The 21,799-nt window shown below is 43.8% G+C and overlaps 1 protein-coding gene across 1 annotated transcript in view; it reads left to right on the top strand.

The window, feature by feature from the left end:
• The first annotated feature begins 292 nt into the window (after positions 1-292).
• Positions 293-21,799, top strand: part of LOC100116701 (calexcitin-2) — a 64,938-nt gene continuing 43,431 nt past the window's right edge. The window contains exon 1 of the mRNA XM_001601079.6: positions 293-750. The gene's annotated coding sequence lies outside the window, so the exon portion shown is untranslated. The remainder of the gene's footprint in view (positions 751-21,799) is intronic.

Below are 21,799 nucleotides of genomic sequence, written 5' to 3'. Positions count from 1 at the left end.
GACTGCTGAACTTATAAAGTTTTCGGAACTACCGCTCGCGGCACGATGAAGTTTCGAGCTTCGGATGCTCAACCACGATCCTTGCTCGGATAGCGCAGTACACAGCGATTTCGGCATGATTTAATCAGGTCGCTTATTCCAAATTACTTTTCGCGACTCTCTGAACACTCGACGAAAAGGTGTGCGCAAAATTTTAGTCGTTCGCATGCGCTAATCACAAGCGCAGAATCGCAAAAAGCCTCGAACCCAGCCGACGGCGAGTTATAGGCTTGGCGTAGGATAGAGAAGAGAGTATGATGTGGAGCAACAGCAGCATCAGCGCATAAGCAGTAGCCGGAGTGTAGAGCGGTAGCTCGCGAGGCTGAGGTATAGGGAGGGGAGTCGGCGGCGCGCATCGAGATCGAGAGTGAGTGGAAGGGGGAAGGGGGAGGCGGGCGCGCAGGGAAGCTGCTGGCGAGCTGGCGAGCCAGGCAGGCAGCTTTGTAAGAGTAAGTTCTGCGCAAGCACAGGTGCAAGTTTCCAGGGGGTATAAAGAGCCGGAGCGCGACCCAGCCGTGCGCACTTTGTGTTTCCCGCTCGCTCGCTCGCACACGTTGCCGACAGCTCGCAGTTCTCGCATACACACGTACAGACGTATACTACGCTTCTTTTTCTCATCGGCCGAGGCTAGCCGAGACTCACGTGATCCGTTGCCGCGCTTTGTTTTTGTCTTGCTGCTGCTCCTGCTGCTGTCGCCGTTCCACGGACCGAGTAAGTACCTTTTTTTTTCTTCTTCTTCCCCTTTTGGTAACTCCGCATAAGTGAAATGCGCGTTCGACGCACGCGTGCTTTAAAAGAATATGTTTTTGACTTCAGAAGCACGCACCTCGTGATTGATTGACGATTGGCACGTATATACGCTGCGTGATGAATTGAGCGCTGTATTGATATGATTTAAGTTTCCGCGTGATTGATTGATCGTACATACGTACCTTCGACAAATGCGAAATGGAATATAAACTGCGCGGATTTCCGTTAAACCTGAACATCTTGCGGTCTCCGGTTTCGTTTTTCTCGCTAAATTTGCACTCGGATAAACTTAACGAACGCTTGGCAAATTAGTTTTTTTTTCTTCCGAACGAGAAGAGGATAGTTTATCGTGTGTTATAATCATTCTTACTCGAGAATCGCGGAACAACGGAGGCGTTAAAAACAAAGTAATTTATAGCATAATTTTACTCATCGATATTTAAAACACGTGTAATTTTGATTACCCACTCGATGATTACGCTGATTAGCTGAGCAGGAAAACGCAAACGCATTGATGTAGCTCTATAGTAAAACTTATTTGAGTCCAATAGCAAACCATCGACGCAATCACGTAGCCTATATCCAATACACCGTTTGCGGTACAGAGCCAACAGCAATTCTACATTTTTGCGTTATCTGCACAAAGGCCATTGGATTTTCCACTAATAACGCGCACACGCACACACGACTCTCGTCATGATAGAGTCAATAAACGTACATTATACGAAGAGGGCAAGAGAGAGCTGCGCAACGCACTCGTTGTCCTCCCGCTATATATACGTATATATCAGTACAATTACACGGGACAAGGAGGCTGCATCCGAAACTCGTTTTGCCCTCGAATTTTGCATCGACGCTCGCAACATGTGGCTCTCGGCGGAGGCGAACTTTTTCCGCAGCCAGTTTCCGCGTGCAAACATTGGGCGAGCTGCGCGCATGAGAAATAAAAATAAAAGACCGCCATCAAACTTCGCGCCAATGCTAATAAGTGAATTACGGCCGCGCGCTGGTGAAATAATACTTTTGATTCCCCGATGAAAAAGCTTTCGATTCTCCTCGAGCGCACAGAGGAGAGTGTGCATTATTTTTCTCCCTTTCTCTCTCTCCCACTCTCTCTCTCTCTCTCTCTCTCTCTCTCTCTCTCTCTCTCTCTCTCCCTCTCTCTCTCTCTCTCTCATCTGCGTTCACTCGCGCGCGCGCTCTTCTTCGCGCTCATATCTCGCACTTTGCAGTCGGGCGTAATATCGTAACGAAAAGCGCTTTCAATGGATCTCGTTAACCAGGAAATACGTAATTGAACGCATTCAGCAGCCGAGTATGTGTGCGGGCGCGAAAAAAGGCCATATGAAAGGCTATTTTCACCGGCTGAATTGAAGTCAGTCACTTTCAAAAAAGGATCGGGACAGAGTGCGAGAGGGAGCCATCGAAAGCCTGAGATCTCTCGACCCGTAATTGTCGTCGACGTCCACGGATGTCCATGCTTGGAAAAGGCACTTGTCAATTTCGCTCTTACCTCGTATATCCCCTCGTAGATCCTCGCGTGTCTTGCGCCATTCTTTCTTTTAGTCAAGGCTTCTGAAAACTATGTTTCATTGTGGGTTACGTCTAAACTGGGCAATTAAATTTTGCTTTGTATTTCCGCGTTTTGTTTCTATTCTCACATATACTGAAGTACCTATATTGAACTCGCTGTTATACGTCTCTGTTTTTCGGTTGAAACTAACTTGACATCGTTCCGCAGGCTTTGATTTCGAATAAAAATAAATAAATAGACATTTTCATAAAAGTTTAAACGCATACATATCCATAAATTAATACGAATTGTGGTGAGTACAAACTTGCTTTCCACTCGTCACCTACGAACTGCCAATGAAATCGATCATCAGAGTATTTATGCTTTTATGTGCATATTCATACTGAAAGAATATTGAAGCTCGTGCAAGGTAGTGACAGCCTAAGTTAATACATAGGTTAAAATAACAATGAAGAATAATTTTTTTCTAAAGAAAAAAAATAATATCCGTTTTGTTGTCCATAATAACACTTCAAAGATTTTAATTTTATGTTTTTTTTTTTGTTTGCACTTTTGACGTTTGTTTTAGCAATTAGTCAGCGTTTCTGAAAATCAGTAAATTTTTCAGATACGTTGCAAGTGAAGTATTTTTCCCAGTATTATTGAATTCAATTTTTTTTAATTTCAGATATTCATCAGTTAGAATTTGTTATCGTTAAGAAATTGCTAATAAATTAAAGAGAAAACTGTCGTTAGCACGAAAGTAATGAGTGAGCATACAAAGTAGCTATCATCACTTTTCTTCATTAATTTTGCTTTTAAGAACTTTATGCTTTAATTGAATAAAGAACTTTATAGACGTATTAAAACTTTAACATGTGCCTATATTGTGCAGGTTGTTAATTTCTGGCTGAAAACAAATTTCCTAATAAACAGTTGAGGAATTAAATTAAAAAATTATATGCAAAAAATATAAATAATCCGTAGATTATTTTCTCTTAGGTGACTTGTATATTGTCATACTGCAGATGAAGTAAACGATTTGCCTTATCCGATTGAAAATCTCTCGTATCTTAATAGTAATTTAGCATATTATATGATTACGTCGTTGAGTAGATTGACAGGATAGTATAAAACTAGTACTAAATCTTCGTACACTGCATTACTGTCAAACGGACTTAGTTTTGAAAAATAATGATTATTAATGGCAATCGCACGGATGATCTCTAAATTGTTGCTAACGTAAAAATGATGATAAATACATTTGGGATGACTCCCAGAGATATGCAAATGTCTGTTAAATTCGCTTACAGCGTTATAGATTTGCACTCGCACGTGTCTTGGGATGCGAGTATGCAAGTTTCAAATATTCATATGTTTATGTTCAACGCGTTAAAATTAGTATATGCAAATTCAGAAGTGCAAACTTGCGTCACCTTGATTCTGACTTCTGTATTCATGATTCTGCATTTACCGTATACTTATTCCTCCGCGCGAATCCGAATAATTAGAGGTGTACGTCCAGAGTATATGAAATTTATATGATTACGCTTTAACGGCAAATCGTAAATATTCTTGCGTTAATTAATCCACGAGTTTATAATGATTACCTAGTTACGAAGTAAATCTATTGGCAGTAAATTAAAAATTTATCTTTCGATTAAAAAATATGGAGCGAGTTCCATTTCGTCGGTGTGCACTCGGTTCAAAGGAACAACGAACCTCAGCAGAATTAAGGAACACCTGCGAAGCAAAAATAACAACTGCAAAAAGCCTGCACATGGAGGTACGTGACCACAAGAAACGCATCGTTAGCAGCTCATAAACCAAGCGACCGGCGCGATCCACGAAAATCGTAACTCGGCATTCCTCCTATATTTGCACTCTCTTTTTTCTTTCGCCCCAGAAGTCCGGAGCAGCTCGCATTCCTCTATAGGTATACACTGCTCCCTACATTCGCAGCTGCAATTGATGATCGTTCCGTCTGCCTTTCTTTCCTCACTCTCTCGTCGCACCCTATACATCACGCTCGCGGGCGCGCGTTTACCTCCCGGCGTCCTTAATCATTGGCTGAGCTCGCGTTTGGCCTCGCGGAAATGTCGCGCATACCGTGGGAAATACGAGAGGAACTTTTATCCAGAGCCGCGCACGGGAGAAGAGCGAACGTCATAGTCGCGTCGGTAAAACTCCTTATGGTTTTTTCCATGCCCTCGCGGCTTTACGAGTCTCGCCTTTCTTTTACGACTCGAGCAGCAGTAGTACAGCGGCTTCGTAAACGCGCGCCATTGGCTATACGGTCGTAGAAGCTCGGTTGCCGTTTCCTTATCAGCGAAAATCGAAAAATATGTCGCCTTAAATCGAGCGTCGCATGCGTGCGTCTTACCGCATACTCGAATTTAACGAATCGCGGCGCACTGTATAGGGGAATGTTTCGCAATCAGCCCCGAGCGAGGGATGAAAACTCTCGTTGGCGCAGCGCGTCGAGCTGTGCGTCGAGCTGAAAGAATGCTCGCGTGTGCACGCAATACAGTGGGAAAAAGCGCAGTAGAGCGTGCGATCGCCCGGCCGAATAACTTTTCGGAATATGGACCGCTTTTTCCCCGAGCTTCGTTTGGACGGTTGAGAGGCAGGAATGCGGTCGAAACAGAAGTTTGATTCATTTTCCGTATTATGAACTCTTAACGGCGGCAGCGAAGCTTCTCTTTTTTAGTTCTCCTCGCGTGCACGTGCGGAACGCTAGGGAATCCGAAGTTTTCATTGCAGTTAAATGATGCTCGTAATTTTAGCCGCTCCTACCCGCGGGAAACTGCGCGTGAAAAGTATTCGCCGGAGTAATCGCGCGGTAATCTCTTCGAACTCTCGCGCGTCCGTATAATATATTAATAGACCGATGTGCCTATACACATATACGGTGCGTACGAAACGCCAGTTATAGGCTATTGCATCGCTCGGGCTCGATGAGTCCATCAAGCGACGCAATTTTCTTCCCCGTTATTCGCCGCGCGGGAAAAAGCGGAGGTAGGGAGGGTATTATTCCGAATCGATTATAAAATAATACGTCCCTTATCAAAGTGCGCGCGGCCGCGAGTGAATCAGATATTCGTAGATACATCACGTTCCCCTCTACGCTCCAGTTCGTTCTCTCTCTCTCTCTCTCTCGCTCTCTCCTGTGGGTATACAAAGATCGAGTGGGTGAAGCCCGAGGAATCGCTTAAAAGCTCGCCCGTGGGGACGAGGCACTCTGTATAATACCTCCTGCTCCGCGGCGCGACTCCGCCTCCGGAAATTCTCGGCGCGGCTCGTAAAAATACGCATCTCTCGCGAGCGAGCCGGGAATGGGCTTTTCCTTTTCCCCGACGCCGTCGTTGCGATGATGGCTCGCCGCGGCAACTCGCGCATTAGAGTCGCGGCGGTGGCGGCAACGCGTGTGTGCCATCCGGAAAGCAATTTCCCCAGATTTTCCGCTTATCGGGCCGGCATCGCTCGTCGAGAAGTGATTCTTTCTGCGCCAGGCTGTCTACGTCTTTTAGCTTCTTTCTTTCGTCGGTAGGGCGACGAGCGCGTGTAGAGCGCGATACGATGATGGAGAGATTGCGTTTGATGTAATTTTTCGGCCAAAGTGAGAGCGCTTTAGGGGAGCGGTGTGTCTTTCTTTTGTCTGCAGGGGTTGATACTTTTCGAGGGGGAAAATTTGTCTGATATTTTGGCAGTTTTTCCTGCATAATGTCGCATCCTTTGTGCCGCACGTGATTGATTGTAAGTTCATTTACAGACGAGTGCTGCGCGAATTTTAATTAATTTCGAAGAAATACGCGTAGTAAGAGAATTTTCTATGAGTTTTCTACGCAGCTTTTCGAAAGCTGTCGGAACCTCTCTGTTTTTGTACGAAATTCGACGGAATTCGATTTTCCGGCGCATAATAAGCGTCAATCATGTGGCAATCAAGCAATACTGCAATCGCGCGAATCGAACGCGCTTTCTTTCTTTAAAAAAATCTATCATTTCCTATTCGTCGTCCGCGCGCTCTCTCAAAAGAAAATGCCGCGAGTCAACTCGTTTCCCTGCTTCATATCTAGCCGTAGCGATCGTAGTATACTCGCACGCAAAAGTACATTTCGCAGGTGGCAAAGTCCTTCGCGCCTGTAACCAGCCTGCAGCTATAATGAGAAGAATATCAGCAGCGGATCTTTTCCACATCCAGCAGTGTATTCATCAAAAATAACCGTGGCGGTTAACCTCGCGAAAAAGTCTCTCAAGCGAACGGTGCGAGAGCAGCCAGGTATCGATCGGAAAAAGCTCGTATACACTGTACTGCAGGCAGCGCCTCGATATGATCTACATCGAAAAAAGAGCCGCGCGAAAACCGCAAGTCCGCATCCTCAGCTTTTTTGCTCTCTCGCGCGCCGCTGCAGCCGCTCGCGTACTTAATGAAACCGTCGATTTCCCGCCCGGACATTATATTAGACACGATTTCCAATAAGTCCGAAGAATGCTACGAGCCCCGTATAAATTTCGAGGCCGGCGACGCGAGCTTAATCAGCTCATCTCCATTCTGGTGCAATAAGCGATAACTGATTCGACGGGCGAAGTGAATTAACCTTTTGATTTGAGCTCTCGGAGTTTGAAGGAAATAAGAAGTAGGTACATTCGCGCCCTTAGCCAGACATGTCGAAACACCGATAAGCAGCGCCGAGTCATCGGTTTCTCGAAATTGAGTCGCCTCCTGATATCCCACATCGATGCTCGCTCATCCAAGTGACCTCGCGCGCGCGAGATGATCCAGTACCCCTATCTGGCTGGCGACAAGTCAGTTATATACACCGCATGTACGCGTACACGTAGGCACACACTATCCGCGCGTGTAAGTTTATGTAAGCCGACTGGCTGTCGTCGAAGCCTAAGCTCGGTTTCGCTGTCTGTCTCTCCGTGTGTGGTACCGAGCGGCTCTCTCTCTCTCTCTCTCTCTCTCCGAGGCGAAATTAATCGCTGGGACTGTCTCCGTCGGCTCGGATTGCGAATAAGCTCCCGCGCAAACTTAACGAGAGAGGACAAACGCGAGCTTGCCGATTCGTTGCGCGCCGGTCCGGATTAAGAGCGGAGCTTTCGCGCATCGCAAATTTCCGACTCCTTATACACGCCGTTCTCGTCGCCGGCTCTCTTTAGGATCGGGATGCGCCACACGCGTGCGCGTGTATTCACACACATGCACGAGCTGTTTGCCGCGTCTTCGACTATATTTGCTCAGCTTTCGTTCGTGCATGGTCGTCGTGCGTGTGTCTCGATTCCCACCGCGCGCGCTCTCGCAGCCCCTGTTGTGTGTGCACGCAGGCACGTCGGGTCAAACACGTTTGATTTGTTTTCCGTATGTTAGCGCCTTTCTGCGGAAATTGTTTGTTTTCGAAGCTGCTCCGAATCATTTGGATCATAACTCGTGTATATGTTAATGATTTCCCGCACACACTTGCAATGTGTTTCGCTCGCGAGATTATACGCGGGTTAATTAGGTTTCGATGGATGTCCTTTTGATACAACTCGACGCTTTTCGAGATGGTTTTTTTCACCGAATTTTTCTAATTCGCTTACATGAACTTTGATCTTGATATACGAGTAGAGGTGTTGAAAAGCTTTTCGCTATGAAACTTGATAAAATCCATATCGCAAGATAACGACGCGTGCTCGTAAATCTGCTGGCTCTCTGCAAGACAAGCCAAAGGGGAACTGCAGCTCAGCCGAGTTTGCAACAGAGATGGAAGATGGGTTACACACAGCGAGTGTATAGTCGAGTGAGGGCTGCGTTAAGCCAGCCGAGAGTGGCTAAGTAAACTCACTTTCGCCGCGGCGGCGGTTGTAGTGGCAGCTCTCTGTAGCTTGGCTTATCGGTGGAATTATCGGGAATTATTGGGAATTAGCGGACGACCGACACGGCTGCTTTTACGAGAGTAGCGCCAGCTTGATCAGGATGATTCATTTCGCGCGCGCGCGCGCTCAAGAGAGACAGTGAGACATATAGAGACAGTGAGACAGAGTGAGAGAGAGAGCCTCCGCAGGGATGTGATGCCACCGCCATTGGGCCAAGGTCGCGGCGGCGTTGTCGTAATTAGCGGACGAGGAGATGCTGCTGGTGCCGTTGCAGCCGAGTATAGCCTCTGCTACACGCCCGGATCTCTGGCGCGCCTGTGTGTTGGTATAGCGGCGGGGAATATACGTGCCGATGGGTCGATTCGCCGATGGATGTGTGTATAGCTTGATTTACGCCTCTGATCTGTTTTTAATGGCTGCGCGCGAACTGCGACGAATTTTCGGTGACACGCACGCTGCGGCCTGTTTCCTCACTGTCGACGGCTCGTTTTTCTTCTGTCAGAATCGCGACGAGCTCACTTTGGCACCTCTGTGTGCAAGCTCTTTTATGTATTATTTCGTTTGCATCGCCAATGATTGGCTTGAATCGTGAGACAAAGTTTCTTTATTGTTCACAGTTCGGCCAAAACCGCGTAGCCAGATCGCATCAATTCGCACCGTTTATTAATATCAACTAGTTCGTGCGTAAGGGAAGAGCTTTAAACACTGAATAGCTATGATTCACATAATATACGTATGAAGTTATAATCACTTCACGCTTTGGCTCCATTGTGAATGCTGCATCGTTGAGGACTTTTGTCTGAATTACAATGCTGCGTTGTGTACCTGTTTCAACTGGTTTTGGATTATTTAGACTGATGCACATATAAAGCGATTTACGTTTCGTATATTTAATCGAAATTAGGATGATTATTAAATTTACAAATACGCCAATGTATGAATTTTCATCGAAATTAGCTATTATTGCGGGGCATCCAATTTATTGCCTATTATCGAATAATTGTTATCTCCCTGGATGGAATTTATTGGAGGCGATCGTCATTATTGTGCAATAACGTTATTTATTATACGTTCCAGAGAAGAATCAACCCTTTTACGGAATCCTATCGTGAAACTGCAACTTTCATTGCACAATTATTTCTGTGAAACCTGACAAGCTCGTATTTCGGTCGCAAGTTGTTGTGAATATTGCTTTGAAACGAGAGGTTTCAAATCCAATTTTATCTGCTGTTAAAGTAAAAACTGATGCGATAATAAAAAGTGCTTCTGTGCTCTAAGTGGCTTAGTTAGTATATCCTATATCGATGAATAAAGCGGCGATGTGTTTTATTTTCTAGACTTTTGAAATACTGCATTCGCTGTTCATAGAAATCGTAGTAGGCACGAGTTATCTGAGACGTTTGTTGATATTTATTGTATAAACGACTTTCAGAGAAATTTCGTGGTCTGGTTAAACTTAAATGTAAAATATAGCCGGCATTTATCTATGTCAATCTTTTGAGATCTCTACCGGGCGTATGTAACGCAAATAAAGATCCAATCAGGTTGTACATTTAGTGCCAGAGGGATTCAAAAATACTACTGCACTTTTTGCACATGAATATTACATTCGACTACATATCAGTTGACGTTCCACAGAATTTCTATCATTCGTTCCCGGAGAACCTTTGGTTGGAGAGCTCATTTCTCTTTCGCAAATCGATGTACTTTTTAATCAATTTTGACTTCGCTCAATCCCACAAAGGAGTCTTCATCAGCTCCGCAACAGGAGCTAATCTCGCCGTCGCATTGATAAAAATCCACAAAGGACCCGCGGCTAGTCCGCGGGTCCTTTGTGGATTTTTATCAATGCGACAGCGCATATTACGTCCCATCAAAGTGCAGGAATTACTGCACAGGCAAAGTGCCACTTTCGCCTTCTAGCTCGCACAAAAAGAAGTGCGAATCTCGCCAGCCCGCAGCGATAATCGAACAGCTGGTCGCGTGTAGCAGCGATTAATTCGGGGGCTTGTAATCGCATTATACCCGGCGGAGCTACACCTCCGAGAATACTCCTTCTTTTTTCGACCGCGAGCTGATAATTAACGGCGGATCGTAATTTAGCGAGGCGCATGCATACAGTATAGCGCGACGAGACGCATAGTAAATTCCACGCCAGTGTGGGGGGAACCGAGGCACTTTCCCGAGGTTTTATCGGTTACCGCTCTAGCGCCCGGCGCTCGAGTGCTGTTTAGCTATGCGCGCACGAGAGCCACTGCTGCGGAGGGATGCGAGATAGCAAGAGAGCTGCCTGAAATAAAGAGGACGTTGTCTTTGAGAGCTTCGGCAAAGTTAATCCGATCTAGTGCGGAAATTCCAGTTGAGAGGAGTTGAATGCCGAGAAAAAAATGAGAGTGAATTTAAATAAGCTTCCATAATAGTTCTGTAATCTGGGAAACTTGTTCGGGAGCTTTATTTTTCGAACTTTATTAGCGCGCACAAACGAATCCAATCTTCTATACTATGTACGCGCGTTCAGCTCTCGTGCTGTAAACAGCAGCACGAGCGGTATTATCGTACCGATTATCAGTAGATACGTTCCGGGTACGGCGAGACTCCGGGTCCGATGCTCAAAGTTTACAGTGGAACAAGCATTCGTAAAAGAATGCGTAGAGTTAGGTTGATTCGATACAAAATTCAACGCATTCGAGGCAATACCTACATACATCATCTCGAATAATAGGACGCGTCTATAAATTGCTTATATTCCCCGTTTTCATCCTCATATTGAAATATATATTTCTGTCGAACACGTAAACGCGTACCCCGATCGTGAAATCCCGCGCTGTATATAATATGCGCGCAAATATGTGGCGGTAAATGCTGCATATAAGAGAAGCAGGGCTGCAGAAGAAGAGCACAAGCGACGCCTCGGGGTGCGCGCGCGCGTCCTTCGCGCATCGCCGCGCAGATGCATTATTGTTATTATTATCATCATTATTTTATATACTCGGCGCCGTTGCCGCGGTTATTATTATAAGCCCATCGCCGTAAACTTCGATATTTCTGGAATTGTAAAATAAAAAGTGCTCGATATGCAAACACGTATACACAGCGGCTGCACACGAGCGCGAGCGTGAAGGCTCTCGCGGCCTTGTTGCGCGCGTGCGTTGCTTATATAGAGAGCTGTACTGTCTGGCTGCGCGCGCGGCCATTGATGGATTACGATGAAAATCTGTGAAGCGCGCCTTTTTCTCGCTTTCTCTCTCTCCGGCTGTTATACCGTAAAACTCCTCAACGGGATAAGCGCGTGCTCGCGGCTTCCTTTTTTCTTGCTGCTGCCCCGTGCGCGCTATCAAGCTTTTTGTTATACGAGCGAGAGAGGCCGTTTTGTGCATAGTCCGGCAGCCGCGGACGAGTTCATTGTTGCGCTCGTTGTTTTCGCTGCGGGGATAGCGCACGCGAAAATTCGAATGACGCTTTTACGAGTTGAAATCGCTCGCTCACCCTCGGTTTTACGGTGCCCACTCACTCTCTCTCTCTCTCTCTCTCTCTCTCTCTCTCTCTCTCTCTCTCTCTCTCTCTCTCTCTCTCTCTGCATTTTACGCACGACCGCGACATGGAAGTGCCTTATAGTTTCGTGTGCGAAAGATGTGTGAGATGCGCGATATCTCACGCAATTTTCGACCGATCGGGCTGAAATTTTAGGAGAAGTCTCCTTTTGCAAAAGCTAAAAAACTATTTTTTTTATCTCGATCCTCTACGTCGTTTTGAAATGCGAGCACAATTTGTTCGATTTTCAAGCGTTTTTTTAATAAAAGACTTTAATCAATCTCAGAAAGACTTTAATCAATCGGGCTAAAAATTTGTGTGCGAACTCCCCTCGTAATACTAAGCTGACAGATTTATTTTGGGCTTGATCCTGCACGTATACGCAGAATGCGGTAAACGGTTTTTTAGCTCTAAGCATTCTACAAAAAAGTTAAATGGAAAAGTTATAGATCTTTGAAAAATATAACTTTTTTCTATTGACATCAAATCATGAAAATGCTTATAACTCGAGTTTACAGCCCAAAATAGATTTTTTACAGCTAAAAACCAATTATTTGCCATAAAACATTACGGATTTACGTTTTACATGAAAATTGTAAAAGTTCTAAACATTTTCAAAATACAACTTTTTACCGTGTCAAACATTTTTTTTTAACACTTTTTGACATACACAACCCTAAAAGCGATTTTTTGATACATAAATTCAATAATAAGTTCGGTGCAACATGCCCCATCCAACCCAATTATTTTCAGCAATTTTCCTATATTATTAAAAGCTGAAAGTCATATTTTGGCCTTTATCTCATACATATATACAAAATGAAACCACTCTTTAAATTAAATTATAAAAAATGCATAATTTAGGAAATACGTAATCGCTGAATACAATCCGTGTCACTTGGCATCATATAACGACGTACGCTATATTAATTAAATCTTTTAAGCTGAATCAGTACAATTCACTTTCAAAATTGAAGTGTATATACTGAAATAGAAAAACCTAAACTCAATAAAGAAAATTGCTTAGATTGAAGAAAAGCTCTAAGTAGCTTACTACACCCTAAACTATGCTAAATACCTAAACAATCAATTTTCTAATATTCTAATTTAAATCCTACAAACGAAATATCATTCTTTTTTTTACTTCCTCTTGAATACTGCGATACAAAAGTGTTGTATTATTTATCTGAAATTACAATAGAATAAAATTAAAATAGAATATATTTAAGAATATCTACAAACAAAAATAAATAATTGATACAAATACAAATAAGTTACTAATTTTTCAGTAGTTTTGATGATAGTGTTGATGACCGCCAGAAGAATACCAATCAAAACTTTGACAACAATATTGAAAAAAAAACAGGATAATACTGTATAAGCACCGACAGGCATTACGAACGCGAAGCGCGAGCGTCAGCGGTCGTGCCTTATGCGCAGGAGAGGTTAATTTTGCGACCGCGGCTTCGAGTGCTTACGCGGTGCTGGATGTCACGTTATTATATGGCTTTTACCGTCCGTATGGTTAAGTAAATGTATTTTAAATATGTATATCGAAAGCTGCGTACGCACCAGTGGTTTTTGTTCGCTTATTGATGATTGAGCTTTTTCTTACTATCACCTGCCGATTTTTGCATTCTGCTATCTCGTTATAGACGGCGCAGGCAATAATGAACGTTTCAATTACGTATAAACTGAAGTTTACATTAAAGAAGGGAACTTGTCAATATTTTTTTACCTGTATACAGGAAACGACGCAGGCGAGACGCTGATCTTACAAAGAAAAGCGAATTTTAATTAAAGAAGTCTTGTGCATCAAGAGGCAGAGCTGTATAGTATTTATGTTTGAAAAAAAATCACTCGATCGACCAGCATCTGACGTAACATTGAAATGGTTCAACTTACACGGAAATGAAATAAAATTTCTACATGGTTTGCCAGAGTCAGTCAAACTCAATCACGAAGATAAATATTTAAATTTCACTTGGTTTGATGTAAGTTTTTGCAAGAGAAGGTATATATACGCCGACGAACTTGACGAAGGACCAGACAAAGCGAGAGAGAGAGAGAGAGAGAGAGAGAGAGAGAGAGAGAGAGAGCCAGAGGGAGAGAGAGTTGGATACAACGTTACGTTGTATATGTACGTACATACATCAAGAAATTTGCGCGCAAGTCTTTAGTCATCATTTGTTACAGCCGAATGGGACTGGTCATACTGCCAAGCAAACAAGTAGTAGTGACTTCCGCAAAGTTTTCAATGCCTTTAATTAAAGTCTCTGGCTGCAAGAGTGGCAAACTTTATTTAGTGGCCTGGAGATTTTACTGGAAACGCTGGAATTTAATTGACTTTCCGCGCCTATATACAGGCTGCTTTATTTCTGTTCTCGCAATTGAAATTATTCTGCGGCATTATGTTTTTCATTGATTAACATAAATTATGGAAGCTGCGAGTGGGAGAAATTTATTTTATTCGAGATGTTTAAAATACACACGTCGCATAAATAAATGATAATGTACGATTAATATTGATACAATCACCAGCTATATCAAAATCAATATTCCAACACTGAGCAATCTGTAGCAGTTTTTCGAATAAACGCGGGGATTTTCTCGAACAGAAACAAAATAACAGCTAGTGTATTAGTTACGGTATGCTAGCGTTTCAAAATTTTTCAATTTCCAGCGAAATCCCCCATAACCGCATAGAGGCGAAAATACGATTACCGAAGGAACGAAGCTCGCTCGACTCGAAAGCCGGCCGAGGCGTTCACTCCAACGCTACACACAGCACCATAAACCCCTTCGATTTAAAGACTTCCGTACCGGCCCGCAGTCCCAGCTTGAAAACATTTAAAAGAACTTTTACGACGGTTAAAAGAAGAAAACTCCCCTCTTCTCTCTGGGATAATTAAACATAACGTTTCTCGTATTTTCAAGGGCGACGAGTGCACGCATAAGCTGTTGCAACGGGAATAAAGTGTTAAGGTAGAAAATGCATGACCACCGGTATAAGAGCAGTGCACAAAGCTAGTGAATGAGACACGCGAAGCTAGAGGTATCCAGAGAGAGAGAGAGAGAGAGAGAGAGAGAGAGAGAGAGAGAGAGAGAGAGAGAGAGAGAGAGAGAGACAGAGAGAGAGAGAGAGACAGAGAGAGAGAGAGAGACAGAGAGAGAGAGAGAGAGAGAATAGCGAATAGCGAATCGAGTGCAAGGCGTAGAGGGATTACGCTGTACTGCTCGCATCTTTGAAGCATAGGTTAATTTAACAGGCCGCGAGCGAGCGCCTCTATAGGCAATCGTTCATTAAGGGCAGCGTCCTCCAAAGAGTCGTATTACTTCGTTTGTACGGCTAAACACACGCGCTGCGCATATATGTACAGCCAGCGTGTAACCAGCTCACGGAAGAGCGAGCTTTTCGTCGGCATTAAGCAAATGTGCATTATATACAATTATATGTGTGCCCCGCGTATTTGCATGTATTATGACTGAGACTCGTTACATATTAAACAGGGGGGACAGTTTACAAATTTCGACGGACGTCCGTAATAACGTCTATGCGCGCGAATTGATTTCTTCGTTACGAGGCTGTACAATTGAGCGCGAAAAAATAAAAGCACTATTTGAATATCAAAGGACGGAGCAGGCACTCGGTGGGCATCGATTATTGCCTCGTTAAACGAGCACTGGGCGAGCGCGCTTCTCGCGTGTTATTTTCCGACGGTCGGAACGACGCGGAGTCAGCTCCTTATGCTCTAATGTGCTCTTAATTTTATCGCATTGTGTGCCGGCCGTCTATGATAATTTTCGTCGTGCGCGCGCGACTCTCTCGGCTCTATTATTTTTTATCGGACTTCTTTTATAATGCGGGAAATTCCAATTAAAATCGAGAGCGCGCGAGAGGGATTTATGTGTATATATATATATATATATATATATATATATATATATATATATATATATATATATATATATGCGTACATTGTAGATATGTATAGGTGCGCAGCTGAACTCGATCCCGGGGAGGAGGATTCATTCGATTTATTAAAAGTGTATATAACTCGTTTGGTCATTTCGCCGGGAGTTATAAGTGAAACTGAATCTCGTCGCGGGGAATGCGAGGTCTATTATCCGTACAATGTCGTCCCAATTGCTCCTTATTTTTAAAAGATATCTCTGCGCTGCTTGAAAGTATTTGAATATTGAATCTGGCGGAATATTGAAACGCACCTCACCTTCGAAGCACATTACGAGCCGAAACAAAAGTTCGAAAAAATTAACTCGATACGATCACAATTCACTCTAGGCAAGCGAAAAGTCGGAATGGAATTCACTAACACGCGTAAATTCGCAGCTCTCGCGCTCACAGGAGCGCATCAAAACCCTCCACAAAGCTTGGACGCACACACGAGTCGTTGGGAAATATACAGCTAAGTTTAGCGTCGGGTGCACTCGTGCGCTCTCGCGCATGTATACCCTCAAACTGACTCCCAACAGCGTTTCCCCGCAGCCCGTGTGTCTCGGAAAATTTCAACGGGTTTCCCTCGTCGAGTGCAGTTCCGCGACTCCACCTCTCGATTTTCGCGTGCTGCTACTGATGCACGAGCGCGCAGCGCTTATTTAATACACTCCCATGCGGGGAGGAAGCAGCCATTAACTTAGCGGAAAATGAAGGGATTCTCGCTGGTGCAGCTGCTTGCACAGGTGTGTGCGCGTGGTTTATGAGGGGTTTGCCTTGACGCTTTTCTCGCGTGTGTGCCTACTGTGATTTTTCGTTAATGTCAAATGAGAGTTGACGCTCTTGGATATTGATTTTATAATCTTGAATTTAATCTTAAAAAAGGCTATTCATGCGGCGAGCAATTTACTTAATCTACTCACTTTATCCGAGGCGGTTATTACTCCCTGGGCAACTTTCTTGACTGATGCGCTCCTTTCATACGAGCTATGGAGGAAGCGTCCTTGTAATTGACACGAAAAAATTGAATTTTAAGCACTGTGCGAATATAGGAGGCTGTATATTTTCTCGCTAATCCTGTACACGGCCGTTTTCGATGACATGATAATTCCTTCGCGCTTCGCCATATAATTATAAGTAATCAACTGTTGTTCGTAGAATATTTAAAACACACGATATCAACTAGATCTACTCACAATTCAACCGCTAATCTGAGCGACAAGAAGACAGGCGCTAGACGCAAGCTCGCGCTAGAATAAAAAGCTCGACGCAGCTGTAATCGCGATATCGTAATTTTTAATAAAGCAAATTCCATTTACTCGCTACGAGCTTGAGCTGCCTTACAGGTATACACGAGTCTAGCAGCAGCAGCTGCACAGCACGTCAACGTCAGACGGCTCGGGTTCAAAGGGCTTGAAACAGGCGCGCGATCCATATGAAAAGTGTATGCGCGCGCGTTGATAAAAGATAAAAAGCGCGAGAAACAGTGAGGAAGCACGACGGCTTAGTAATTGGGTTAGCCTTAATTAAAGTATCGACGTCGAAAAAGAGCACTGTATAGGGAAGGGGCTCGGGTGCTGATACACAGCCTGCAACTTTCGGGGAGTATATACTGCCGGTGGTGGCGTCGCTGCTGCTGTTGTTACTCTAACGCTCAAAATGAGCTAGACTGATCGCTCGCGGCTCGTAATGCGTTTATTCCACAAAGTCACTTGATGCTTCGGTGGTACATATGGAGCTCATAGCTCGGCTTCGCGAGATGCTCTTACCATACGTCCTAAATTAGAAAGTTGTGCAGCCGGGCTATTAGCTGATTACTTGGGAGCTCACGACGTGTGCGTTAGGTGTTATCCGAGAGCTTCCTTTCCGAGCGAGCCAAGAGGTCTCAGTTTCTTTCTCATTAGCGAAGCCTGCCCCGCGCTTTGCGTTTCCTTTTCTTTGTCTATACGCAGAAGTACGTCGGTCTTTCAGTATTTTTCTTTCCTTGTATAGTCGTTTATGTGATGCAATTTTTCCTAATTCCTTCTGAGACCATTACTCCACGATCATACTTCTTGCGGTATTTCTTTACTTTCGCAAACAATCGCAATCCTAAAATAGTTTTGAAAACATCGTCGCCCTGCAAGTCACATATACCTATTCATAAAAGTGATGTTTATTAAGAGGTACTTTGAAACAAGCAATTTTAAACGCCATGCAGTCAAAATAATTTGTTCAAAATATTAAATCAGTATTTTCCAAATTTCTGCAATTCAATTATACTTTAATTAATTCATCATAACCGCAAAATGTACAATGTGTAACGCGATAAAAGCACGCGGAAGCGAGTGCTCTGAATTGGACGACAGTATAGCAGAGAACGAGAAAACTTGGAAACCCATCATAAAACATGAGACCAAAGGGCGTCCAATGCGTTCAGCAGCTCTTACGGGTTACGGCATCAACGCAAGCGTCAATTCCGCGGTGATATTTTTTTGACAGCGCCGCGTATAAAATATGTCTCGGCATTTGATCATAAGAACAACGCGCACGTGTGATCCGATTAGCGCGCGAAGTCTGCCATTGCCGAGACGTGCTTCAAGAGGATGTCCGACGTGTGCTCGGGCGCTGTAATATTTAATTCAATAAGCAGCATCTAATAATACCCACACCCCTGCTCGGCCTATCTATATCTCTTGCTGCGCGTATGAGCGCGTCGTGTCATGGGTATTTATACCGCCATATGCTCTCCGTTGGCGTATGCTTTTAACACTATAACTGAATTGCAACACGTGTTTGCAGTTATATAGGTGCACTGTATATTGCATAATGATGAGAGTTTATTTTTACATAACGATAATTTTTTACAAATTTTCTTCCCAATACTTATTAAACAAAAATCACACATCGAATTTAGTAAAATTCCATTTCAGAAATAATATTTTCGGGATCGCAAAAATAGAATTTAATAAAACTTTTCAAACGAGAGCCTATGTTTGCCTTTTTCCTCGACTAAAATGAAAGGGAACTTTAGTTTAAAAAATTGTTGCAAAACATTTCGCCCGAAGCTACTGCAATTTACACCGGCAATTTTTTCCATCTCTAATCCTACAGCCCGCGCCCGGCGCAATCACGTAAAAACCGGCAAACTCTCTCGTAGCAAGGCTATATACATCAGCCTCGGATTTTTTGCCGTTGCAAAAGTAATTACAGAGTCTAAAGCATTTTTTTACGGACGATTTGCTCAAAGTTCTTACGGTAGCTAACCACGTTTTGAATTAACCGCTTTACGCGATCCCTACGCATCGCAAGCTCTTCGAAGAAATCTCGAAAAAGCGAGCAGTTCTATTCTTCAAGGTAGAAGCATACATCCGAGAATGAGCTCCGCGGCGCAGTTATTTCCGGGACAAGAAAATGAAAATTTAAGTGCAAACGTGATTGTAAGTAGTGAGAGTTTTTTTCGCCGGCAGAATTCATCACCGCCGTTACGGATTATTAGTATGTTGCCCGTCGCGAGAGGAAAGGTAAAAATCACCGTCGCGCTGCGGGCACTGTGCTATGAAAATTTATGCCGTTTCCTTTACGCGAGCTTCCTCGCGAGACAAGAATAGATCGACTGTACATTGACTTCTTTCACTTCGATGGTTTCCCGCGAAAGTTCTCGAGCCCGGATTTCCGACCGCATTGAACGCGCGCAGCGCGTTATGTTCGCGATGTCGTCGGCGATAGGTATTTTCATATTAACATCGTTGCATATTATTATAGAGATACGTAGTTTTTTCATCGATTATCCTGACTTTCACCTATCGATCGGAGGCTATATTAGGAATTTAAAAATAAGCGATTTCTTTTAATATAAAGGCTCAGTCGATAGAGGTTACGATGTATCCGAGAGAAATAGAACCCCTTGATCATCCGTAGGCGAAATCCTTCATCGCGCGCATCTCGGAAAAAAGTATCTAAAGTACATTAAATATCTATTTTCAGAATTGCATTATACGATTCAGCTCGCGTCCTTGTGTCGCGTTTCGCTTAAGCATGCGAGTCGTCAAAACGTCAAAACGTCAAAAAACCGTTGTGGACTATACGCGCGTTTTCCAAATTCCTGATTAGATTCCCAACTTTCGGAAACACACACTCCCCGCTTGAAATCACTCAGCCGAAAATCTCTTTACAAGCACATCCCAAACGAAGCATTCAGAGTACACGGCGCCGGCATTAATCCAACTTTCCCTGCGCATATTCGTTGCGCGAAACAGCTTCTCCGCGGCGTAGATCGCTCTCAATTACCCAGCGAAAAAGCAGAGGCAAATCCATTTCGCCGCGAGGCTACAAACCCTCGAAACTATACGCATCACCTGAAATCCGGCAGCTGCGCCTCAAACTCACGGCTATATAATACAAGCCCAGAGTAAGACGCGCGTCTCGAGCCTCTGAGACGCGTGCAGCACTTTGGGCCGTGGATCCAACGTCGGTTAGAGCAATAAACGCGGCCACGGTGTGCACGCTCAGCCCCCCAGGGCCGTGACGTGCGTCTGCAACGTGTATGCCAGAGCCGTATGCCTTTTATGACGCCAGCGCTGCAGATGGAGTGGAATAGATCCTGCGCGCTCCGCTTTTATTCGGGGAAATTGCAGGCGCTGGCCGGATTGCCGCGACATTGACCCGCGCGCGAGGGCTGAGACGGAGAGGAGCTGCTGCAGGCTTTATTGTGAGCGCGTCGCGTGCGGAATATCGGATTGGCGTGTATGGACTGCGCAAGAAAATTTCGCCCTCCGCGCGCGGGAGGCGAGGATTTTTATGGTCGCGCCCCGCTTGTGTATCCTTAGCGGCGGGCTTAGCCCGGATCGGACACATTAAAGTTTCTATGGGGCTGTCCACAATAGAGGAACCGTTGCTCGCAACTGTGTTCCGTGGACTGGAAAATGGCGATTTTCACATTGTTGCCAAATCAAATCAATTTTGTAGTGGATTGTTAAGTTGTCATATGACCGTCACAAACGCTCCACGGCCGCGAGTCTTCTGCTCTTTCTGTTGAATGCTGATGGTAGCAGTAGAGGTAAACATAACCGCAATTGTTTAACCTCGATTTCAACTTCTCAAAGTTAATGTTAAAATAGTTAAAGTAGTTTTAATAAAAATCACAACAATGGACAGAGAAAATCATTTACAACTCATTATAGTTTGGATAAACATTTTGAACGTTATTCAATCTATAATAGATAATCTGGATCAAAGTATAAGTTTTACTACCGAGAAGATTTTTATTTTCAAATATGTTTATTATTACAAAAATTAAAAATTGCATAGTATACATATTGTGCTTTTTAAACTTGATCTTTATCAATTTAGCACACTAGCAGACGGTTTAGCTGTGCGGGGAGAGTTTGTGACGGTCATATAATAACTTACTACAAAATTGATTTAAGTTGGCAACAATACGAAAATCGCCATTTACCAGTCCACGGAACACAGTTGCGAGCAACGGTTCCTCTATTGTGGACAGCTCCTAAATATTTAAGTTTTTAATAGGAGCTCGGGAGAAAGTTGCAAGCGCCTGTGGCCGTTGATTAAAGAAGTTGAATGCTTCGGGAGGGGATTTGGAGGAGTTGTTATTTCGGCGAACGAGCTAGGAATTATATGCTGGCGTTAATGCTGTCATCTGGCGTATAAGGGAGTTGGCTTTATGTTTTCATGCATTATTAAAGGTGGATCATCGTAATGTTGGGCGTTTAACGATTGTTTTAGTTTTAGCTTGGAAAATGCGCGTGCATGAATCATTCTTTAGAAATGTGAATAGAATTATCGGTATAATAGCTGCGTCTATGATGTGATGCAGGTCTGTTTGAAAGATTTAAGAATTATTTGGTAGATATGTATGATTCGTAGTCGGGATGGAGAGTTCAACATTTAAAAGCTAAAATAAAAGTATGGTGTGCAATAAATACACGTTGGTTGATCTTTTATTACTTTACGAAGACGATAAATTTTTCTGAACCGGCCATCCTTTAAATACTTAAAAATTCCATTTCAAACGTTTTTGTTACCTGCACAATGGATCCATAGTGAATATGTATTTATTGAGGAAGGCTATAAGAAATTTGATAGTTTCATTTAAAATGAAACTCGCTGAGCCATTGCTGGACTTTATGAGTTCTCTTACCGCAATAGTT

The sequence above is a fragment of the Nasonia vitripennis genome (genome assembly GCF_009193385.2).
Source record: "Nasonia vitripennis strain AsymCx chromosome 3 unlocalized genomic scaffold, Nvit_psr_1.1 chr3_random0004, whole genome shotgun sequence".
In the NCBI taxonomy this organism is placed as follows: Eukaryota; Metazoa; Arthropoda; class Insecta; order Hymenoptera; family Pteromalidae; genus Nasonia; species Nasonia vitripennis.
This window is presented reverse-complemented; position numbering and strand designations above follow the sequence as displayed.